The following is a 9668-nucleotide window of genomic DNA, read 5'->3' as shown; positions in this document are numbered from 1 at the left end:
TCGAAAACTGAGGACCTGCGCGTTTTAGTGACACAGACCCCACGGAAAAGGATAAACCGGGAAAGTTATCGCTGCAACAAGTAAGGACCTGCGCGGTTAGTGGCGCAGACCCCGCCCGCTGAAGGTGGGCGAGCCCGTGTTTGTTTTTGAATATTTTATTTTCGAAAACTGAGGACCTGCGCGTTTTAGTGACACAGACCCCGCCCGCTGAAGGTGGGCGAACCTGAATTTGTTTTTTTTTTATTTGAGGCTCGCATGGTTCTGACGCGATCCTGCCTGATCGAGGTGGGCCAGAATCTATTTCATTTATCCTTGGGATTTCTTTTGAGAATTTTTTATTCATTCCTGTAAGAGCGAGTTCTCTCGAGAAATGCTCGGGTTTAGTTGTAACCTGAATGTGGGTTGGCAACGTGTCTAAACGGACCATCGTTTCGTGGCCGTCTGCCTTTCATGGTTTTGAACAAGTCTTTACGGCCCATAGGATGTATGTTGTTAGGTTATGATACATATGACTAAACATAAATCATGCGGAAAAACCATAAAGCCAGGAAACATATTATTTACACATAATCATTTAGCATAATTTAGATGCATACACTTTGTAGCGTGCCCTCCCTAGCTGCGCCCGAACCGAACAAGAACAAGTCTTTAGGACTCCAAGTGTCGTCCCTCCGTAGATAGTCCACAGCACGTCCGGATCCGCCTTAAGATTGACCAACTAGAATCGCCCTTAAGGTACTAGGATTTTCGGCTAAATAGGGCAAGTGTTTGTGGCTGATTTTTGCTTGAAAATCTTACCTTTGAATACTTCAATCCTCTATTTAAATATGTGACCCTAGGCACCTATTTATAGAGTTTATGGAAAGGAATTATAATCCTACTAGGATGTGGATTTATTAATTAGAATCCTAGTAAAACTCTAAATAATAAATTTAATCTTTTAGGATTTAGGATTTAATCAATGCACGAATTCCGATAGGATTAGGATTCGTTACGAACACGAGCGTGCACGACTACGAGCATCGCACAAACCCGCGCAGGCCTTACGACCCACACGAGCAGGCGCTGCTCGCAGCCCACGAGCATCAGCCCGCGCGCACCCCATGGCCTTGCTGGGCCTGGCTTTGCGCTGGGCCTGGCGAGGCTCTGGCAGCTTCGTTTTGGGCGCTTGGCTTGCTGGGCGCGGGCCTGGCTTCGTGCTGGGCCTTCGTCTAGCAAGCCTCGTCCGATGCTAATTCGTACGATGCGCTTCCGATTAAATTCACGATTCCGGAATTTATTTCCGATACGAACAATATTTAATATTTCCGATTCCGGAATTAATTTTCGTTTCGAACAAATATTTAATATTTCCGTTTCCGGAATTATTTTCCGATTCCGATAATATTTCCGATTCTGACAATATTTCCGTTTCCGGCAATATTTCCGATTCCAGCAATATTTCCATTTCCATTAATATTTTCCGATACGTACCATGTTTCCGTTTCCTGCAACATCTACGACTTGGATAATATTTATATTTCCGATACGATCCATATTTCCGTTTTCGGCAATATCATCATTTCCGGAGTATTCATTTGCTTGCCTTTGACAATCTTAGCTCCCACTGAAACCAAGATCCGTCGATTTCGAATATCCATAGATGGAGTATTTAATGCCATTAAATACTTGATCCGTTTACGTACTATTTGTGTGACCCTACGGGTTCAGTCAAGAATAAGTTGTGGATTAATATTATTAATTCCACTTGAACTGAAGCGACCTCTTGCTAGGCATTCAGCTCACTTGATCTCACTGAATTATTAACTTGTTTAATTAATACTTAACCGCATTTATTAGACTTAACATTATATGCATACTTGGACCAAGGGCATTTTGAGAAACCAACGACGTAATGATTTTTTTTTTTGTTTCGGAGAATGACCTTGATTATTATATATTTTTTATTGCTTTGAAAAATGTACACATATTTTTTGAGACGAGTCTAAGTTTTGACATTTGCTTTCACTATTTGGGCTCTAGAAGTGCTATGGGCTTGATCTTGATTACAACAGGGCCCCGTGTCTACTAACACGGTTTTGGGCGTTTTCTTGGTTCGCGTTTTGGAAGAGTTGGGCATTGGGCTGCATTTTCAACGCCCCAGGCCAGGCGTTACATATTTCGGCGCCCAGCCTCGGGCGCTAAAAATGCTGCCTTAGCAGCCCTTTTTTACTTTTCGAGATTTCTCAACGCGTTTCCGAATGAGATCAGGATGATTTCGTGTATATATAGGGGGTTAAGTACGTTTTTCTTTTTCACCATTACCAACTTCTTCTCTCCTACAATTATCTAGCTTTATTTTTTACTCTTGCCATGTCGATACCTCCCTTCTCCCTCCAACGAGTTGTTAGGCGCTGGCTTAGAGCCCTTAATCCCACAGAAAAGGTTTTGTTGAAAGGATACCACTTAGAGGCACTTTTAGGCTTACAACAAATTAACATTGATTATAACTTTCTGTATGCCGCCCTAACCTTTTGGGATTCCGATCACCATGTTTTTGTTTTTCGGGGCAATGAGGTATGCCCTTTGCCAGATGAATTTGCCGCAATCCTGGGTTATCCTACCAATGCTACTCCTGCTACCCCTGGCACTGTTGAAGAGGGTAAAATAACTATAGGGGATTTCCTAGGACTAGATGATGAAACGCTTGCTGAGATCATTGTGGGTGATAAGGTTAATTTGGCAAAAACTTGCAAAACATCACTTTAGGCCTAGTAAAAATATGACTGAACAGAAATTGAATATCCGGGCACTTGTATTCTGCTTGTTGAACCACTATTTACTGTCGAATAATAATGGTGAGTTTGGTGACATAAGGTTGATTCCCCTGATCAGTCAGATGGAGAGTTGCTATTCTATTATGCCGTTGATTGTTGCTGAGACCTTGTTGGGTGCGGATGAGTTAAAGAAGGATGCCAAATCTGAAAATTTTAAGGGGAGCCCCCTATTGCTGCAGGTAATTGATCGTTTATTTGCGCGCATATAATTATCTTTTCTTTTCGTTTGCCTCTGCCTGGAGCTGATTTTCAGCGCCCAGGGCTGGGCGTCGGAATTTCTGGCGCCTGGTCCTGGGCGTTGAAAATGCGTCCCATGCCTTATTATTTTTCTGTTCGTACCCGTTTTTTTGCAGACTTGGCTCATGGAACGACTTAGGCTTCTAGAAGCTCCTGCCTATCCTAAACATTATCGCCCTATAGCTTTAGGCAACCGAAAGTATTTGCACCAAGGCCAGGATGAGGCCGAATGGGCCTCCTATTTTACTCATGGCATATGTTCTATTAAGTGGGTGGCACCGTGGTGGGGTTTGACTAATATGACGGGGGGTTCCGAGACGGTAGTTCATGTTTCTTTGTTGGGATTATCTCGACCTGTTTACATCTTTCCTTACCGAGTCATGCGACAATACGGCTTAAGGCAGACTATCCCATTTGCCTATACGGTACCACCTAAAGTAGCGGTTTTTTCACGAGCACGGGTTCAAGCGTGGGCTTAGTATTATGGTGGCCTCCCGCGTTGGACCGTGACTACAGATGGTTATGTGGGTCTTTCCGAGAATTATAAGTCGTGGATGAGTTCTGATGATAAGGCTGTGAGAACTAAGGCTCGAAACGAAGAGCCGGCTGAACTTTTGATACCTCGAGGTAGGGCTAAGTATGAAAACCGTAATCCTGCTAACTCTCGTGAAAATGGCATTAAGACTGTGAAAGCTCGTCCTGGTCGAAAGCGAAAGGAAATTCCTCCCCTTTCCAGTTCTAGGCCTAAAAAGGTACCTAACATGAAGGGTCCTGCTATTCCCAAAAGAAATACAAGCTCTCGCGGAGATCGTCGCCGGAATAATGTATGGGTTAGGAAAGTTCATTCCCCAGTAGAACCAGTGGCTGATCGAATTGATGTTGATAATCCTTCCCCTCCCATTATTTGTGCCCTTGAGGCTGAGTGGGCTATAGCTGTTCAAACTGAAAATGTTTCTGAGGCCTTGGCATCCTTGGAAGTTAGTGTCAAGGAGCCTGTTCTTATGGAGATCGACATAGGGGTAGCGCAGAAGCCTGTGGGGGTGGACCCTGCGAACATTGCCCTCTACAACACTCTATTTGATGATCCGGAAGAACTCGAGTAGTGTAGTTCTTGCTAGGGTGTAGATGCCCTTTATTTATTTCAGTTGTGTTTGTTTTTCATTCCTTAGCACTTTTGTTTTCCTTATTATTTTTAAATATTAATAAAGGCGTGATTTTATTTTTCTGGTTTCTTTGCTTTCTTGTTCTCGCTTTGCTTCTCTTTTTATTCTCTCATTTCCAACACTTATGCACATTATATATTTTTTGATTGGACCGAATCCATAAATGGGATTGCCTACGTATCCTTGTTAAATAATTTTAACTTAGAAACAGGTCGCGCGTAGTTCTAGCTAGAATGAATCTTAGGATGCCGGATTCGATAAGTATGTTCTGAGATGGAAACATATTATTTGAAACGGTAGAATAGGCGATGTTTATTTTGGTCTGCTGCTTTGCCGTAAGTCGAAATTTGCTTTATGATTTTTTTTAGTACATGTATTTTGCGCATTGTTTGGGTACATCCATAAATAGGCTATATTTTTGAGTGCATGTATTTTGCGCATCGTTTTTTTTTGGTATGTATATCTGAATACGTGAACACGTGCTGTACCCCCCAAGTGTTTGTTATTTTTCCGTGCATGTGCAGATAAAATGACGAGCACTTCTGGGTAAACTTTGGCAAGCAGAGAGTTTCAACGCCCAGACTGGGGCGCTAATGATTTCGGCGCCCAGCCCTGGGCGCTGAAAATGATTTCTGGGGTGATTTTTGGCGTGTTGCTTCCTTTACATGTTTCTTGCTTTTATTTCTTTTCCTTTGTTTCGTTTTACTTTTTATCAATTTTGACACTGTTTCGGAAGCTTTTTGGACTGTTAGCGTGAGATGCGTTTTCGTCCGGATTAATTTTTCCTATTCGTGACTCAAAACGTCTTTGAAAATGGAGTTAGGGTGCGAAAGATGTGAAGATCTTTGTGTAGGATTTTTGGGTGGGTTGAGGTGCGTGTTGCTAATGGTGGGAATGATGGGTTCATGTTTTATGAATTTTTTTGTTGAGCAACATTTGCATTGTTTGATTTCTTTTCTTTTTTATTTCTTTGGGTTGCATGGGTTGACTTTTATGATTGCACGGATTGACTTTTATGTCTTGGAGGTACGGTTTATTTTGTGGATTTCGATAATTGGTTTTGATGTCACGATTCAAGACGGAGTGGGCCTTGCTATTGGGCCTAAAGTGGGCCGCTTCCTTATATTTTTTTTATTTTATTTTTGCGAATATGATTAGTGCTTGTTTAGTGTTAGAGCAAAATTTTTTTTAAGGAGAAATCTTACGCCTTTATTAATTTGGAAAGTAAGGAAAACACACTGAAATAAATTAACCTATATTCTAAGGGGTCTTAGGACCATCTCTAGAGTTTTATTTTTTTCTATCATCTAAAGAACTACTAGGCGTTTTGCTAAATTGCTCTCTATGGCTCAAGCCTTTGGTTTAGTCTCGTAGAACTTTGGTCCTTCGCCTGTACTCATCTTGAACTCTATTCCCTTTGCATTGACCCACTGATATGTCTTCACCATCCGTTCTCGGTCTCTTCTGGTGTTGATATGGGGGTGATTAATCGGGTTGGATTGAAACCTTCATCTTGTAGGGCTAGGGTGGTTATTACAGTCTCGTCCTCCATAGGCCTCGATTCGTTAAACAATGTCCACAGAGCTTGGTTGTCTAATATTTTGGTTGTTTTAGTCTTGGGGAGGTCGGGTGCCTCATCCATGGTATGACAGTCATGGAAAATCTCAAATCCGGGTTTTAGCAGGCCGTTCTGAACAAAGGGTTCAGGGAAGTCGCAGCATGGGTGTTCTTCTCCTTCTCGGACAAACATACCGTTAAGGGTTCTTTGGTATGGGGAAAGAAGGGTGGTTTGTTTTGTCTTGGATGGCTTAAGGCGTAGCCTAGACAAGTGGTCACCTGTTGGTGTATAGCCTAGACCAAAGGGAGTAGTTTTGTTGGGTAGGGGATGGAACATGTTGTTCTTCTTCCTTATGCCCAATGGAGTTCCCGGGAAATAACCTTGAGCTAGCAAAATCTTAGGGATGACCCGGGACGCTCGCGGATCTAGAAATGCTTAATTGTAATCCTCAATGACTTGGATGACTTCATCCACTTGAAAATCGTAAAGGTCTTCTGCAGCATCGGTCGTTCCGACCATAGTACAACTGACGTCGAGAGGAGGGGCGCGTATTTCTAGAATTACCCCGTTATGGTTAAGTTTAACCATCTGGTGCAAGGTAGAAGCCACACCTCCTAAGTCATGGAGCCAAGGGTGCCCTAAGAGGAGGTTGAAAGTGGGCTTGATGTCAATTATCTGAAACTCCGTGGTGCGTGCCACAGGCTCGGTTTGTATTGTGAGGTTGATTTTTCCCAACACAGGCCTTCGAGAGTTATCATAGGCTCGCACCCCTTGCGTGGAGGTTTGGAAGTCATCATTTCTTAGCCCCAGGCAATGGGCGGTTCGCAATGGGCAAACATTTACCGCTAAACCGTTATCTACGAGGGCTAGGGGGATGTTTTGTCCTTTGCATCCAACCACTAGATAGAGAGCCTTATTGTGGGCGCCTCCTTCTTTAGGTAAGTCTTTGTCAGTAAAAACTATTGCTTTTTCCTCAACATCTCTCGTGACGTGGCTAACCAACGAGTCAGGTGTGATGTCCGTAGGGACTGAGATGAGGTCAAGTGAGCGAATAAGTTTTTCACGATGTTCCTTTGAAGTGCACATGAGATCCCAGATGGTAATCTCGGCTTTGGTTCTTTTTAGTTACTTCAAGAGAGGATTTTCGATGACTTCTGCGACGGTGGTGTGCCGCACGTTTTCAGGAGTCTGTCTGACTGGGATGTCGTCCACGGGAGGTGGGCGAATATCCTGCTGGTATACCCTTCCGGACCGAGTGAGATTTTCAACTTCGGGCTCTTGAGGGGTGGTGTCAATGGGAGAGTGCCCGGGCCAAGTTTCAGTAAAGAGGCCCTGGCCCGATACTTGGGACAGGTAGATATCTTCAGCATCATCATCCCACACACCGCACACTTCTCTCTCGATTTGATCCATAGGGACCATGGCGAGTGGTGCACCTTGGGGCGTAATATACACCGTAGGGTCAAAGTTCATATTTTCTGGTTGATCGGGAGAGATGTGACAAGAGCCGAGTGGGCTCTTGTTGTTGTTGGGTTTGCCAACGTTAGGGAGGGGTATTATTTCATCCTCTATCATATCCTGGATTGTGTTTTTTAGATTCCAACAGTTTTCAGTATCATGCCCATTTCCTTGATGGAACTCGCAGCGGGCGCCCTCGACCCAGTATTTATTTTTGAATGGAGGGTCGGGTGTGGGGCCTATGGGCCTTAGTTTTCCTTGTTTGGTTAGTCTTTGGAAGGCTTGTACTAGAGTCGACCCGAGTGGGGCAAACTTTCGGTCTCGGGTCCACCTCCCGGGGCTTCTTCGGGTTGGGGTTTCTTCTACAGCGTGGACCTCTTAGGCTTGAGGCGTGTGGCCCCTGTTGTAGGTATTACTTTTGTATGCAGGCTTGCTTTGTACTGTTTTTGTGAGGTCATCCTCGATCTTTATTCCTACATTGTAAACCCTCTTGAAGGTATCAAGGCCCAGGTATCTAAGATGTTGTTTATAAGCTGGGTCTAGGTTGTCAGTGAATTTTTGGACCAATTCAGTTTCGGGAGGCCTATTGATTAGTTAGGCCGCTTGGTCCCTCCATCTAGCAAAGTAGGTCGTGAAACCTTCATTTTTCTTTTGGAAGAGGACTTCCAGCTCGCGCATGGTGACTTAAAAATCCATGTTCGACGAGTATTGCTTGATGAAGACATTGACAAAGTCCTCCAAGTGGGGAAGAGCTTAGGGTCCTGGTGGTAGTACCATTTGAGTGGCACAGGTTCCAAGGACAAAGGAAAGGCAGGAAGATACATGGACTTGTCCACACCTTTCAAGTTCATGGCATTCACAAAGCTCAAGAGATGATCACGGGGATTGTCCGTGGATTTGAGCTTCGGTAAGTCGGATGAACTAAACTTTTCTGGTAGTTTGTCGGGAAAAGGTTCAGGATCGAGGGAGAAATACTTGTTCCCCATAGTTTGCTGCAGAACCATTTTTTCGATCTTCTTCTCGTTATCGAGGTCGTGTTTGGCTTGCGCAGCCGCTAAGGATTCGTTTTCCATTTTCAATTGATTCATAAGTAGGGTCATTTGGGCCATTTGGTCCCGCAGCTCTTCCATGGACATGTTTGAGGGTGCGAATCGAGGTTGGGGAATCGGAGATCCTTGAAAGGGGGAGTGACGGATGGAGCTTGGAGTTGTTAAGCCTTGTGTTGGTGATGTATCTTCGAGTCGTACTAACCTTTGATTTTCAGATCGACGCCAAGTGGCAGAACCAGCCCTATGCATAAGACAAGCTAAAGTTTAGGCCCAAAGTTAAGCATTACTTAGTCTAGACTTTTGACTCTTCCTATCGGTTTTCTATTCTCACTCTTGTTGGTATATTTTGGCTTTTCTTTTGGTCATTCTTTAGATTTTCGAAACACTTGCCCGTGTGACATTCAAAGTTATTTTAATTAGCTTGCTCGGTTTTGGTGCCGAATATTGCCGTCATAGGAGGCCTAATGACAACACAAAGAGTCGTTTATTTTATATGTCGTTCTTAGAATCGAGTGCTTTTTCATACGTCCTCGTAGCAATTTTGTTACGAATATTTTATTGCTACGTATATTTTGTGCGCGGGCACCGAGGCTGCGGTGCCTGGCCAAAAGGCCAAGCAGCAACTTCAGCGCCCAGCGCAGGGCGTGAAAATGTTTGGCGCCCAGCCAGGGGCGCTGAAAATGCGTCCCTGACTGGTACTCGTATTCTGTTCGCGTATTTTTTTGTACATGCGACTTAATTTTGCGTGCTTGCCTAATAACGTCCTTTACGCCTTGTGCAGCGTTGTGGGATCCGTCACAGACCATCCTAGGCGTCGCTTATTTTTGTGGCGATCGCCCGGGGTTCCGGAACACGTATTTTGGTATAACTCTTTGGCCAATTGGTGTTTATGAATGTTTGAGCAATTTTTAGGGTCGTTGGTTTCCTAGCGTTGTTTGTCACACATAATCACAATATAATCACATAATTCGCTACACATAACTAGCATTACAACATGAAGCAAAAAAAAATATGTCACGTAGTTTATGATAGGCTTCTATGGGCAATATTTGCGCCTGGCTTGGTACCGCTTCTATCGTAGATCCAACACATGCCCCGGTCGAGGTAGTGCATTCAACAAACGAATTTCGTCCCAAGAGGCCAATCACGATGTAAGCCAAGGGGGCATGCACCAATGAGAGGGACCTCCGTGGGCGAGCGATTGGGTTTGGGATGGGTGTACTACTAGCGACAAGTGCCGAGTGGACAACATTCGAAGCGTATGCACCCCCCGGTTGGCGATGGGTATCCTTAGTCCCAACTCCCGAGATAAAACATGCCAAGGGAGCCGAGATTCGTTATGCGAGAAGTCAGTTCACATTAATATGCTGATTTTCAGGTCGTCCCA

This window comes from Spinacia oleracea, chromosome 5, assembly GCF_020520425.1.
Source record: "Spinacia oleracea cultivar Varoflay chromosome 5, BTI_SOV_V1, whole genome shotgun sequence".
Taxonomy (NCBI): Eukaryota; Viridiplantae; Streptophyta; class Magnoliopsida; order Caryophyllales; family Amaranthaceae; genus Spinacia; species Spinacia oleracea.
Note: the sequence above shows the minus strand (reverse complement) of the source record.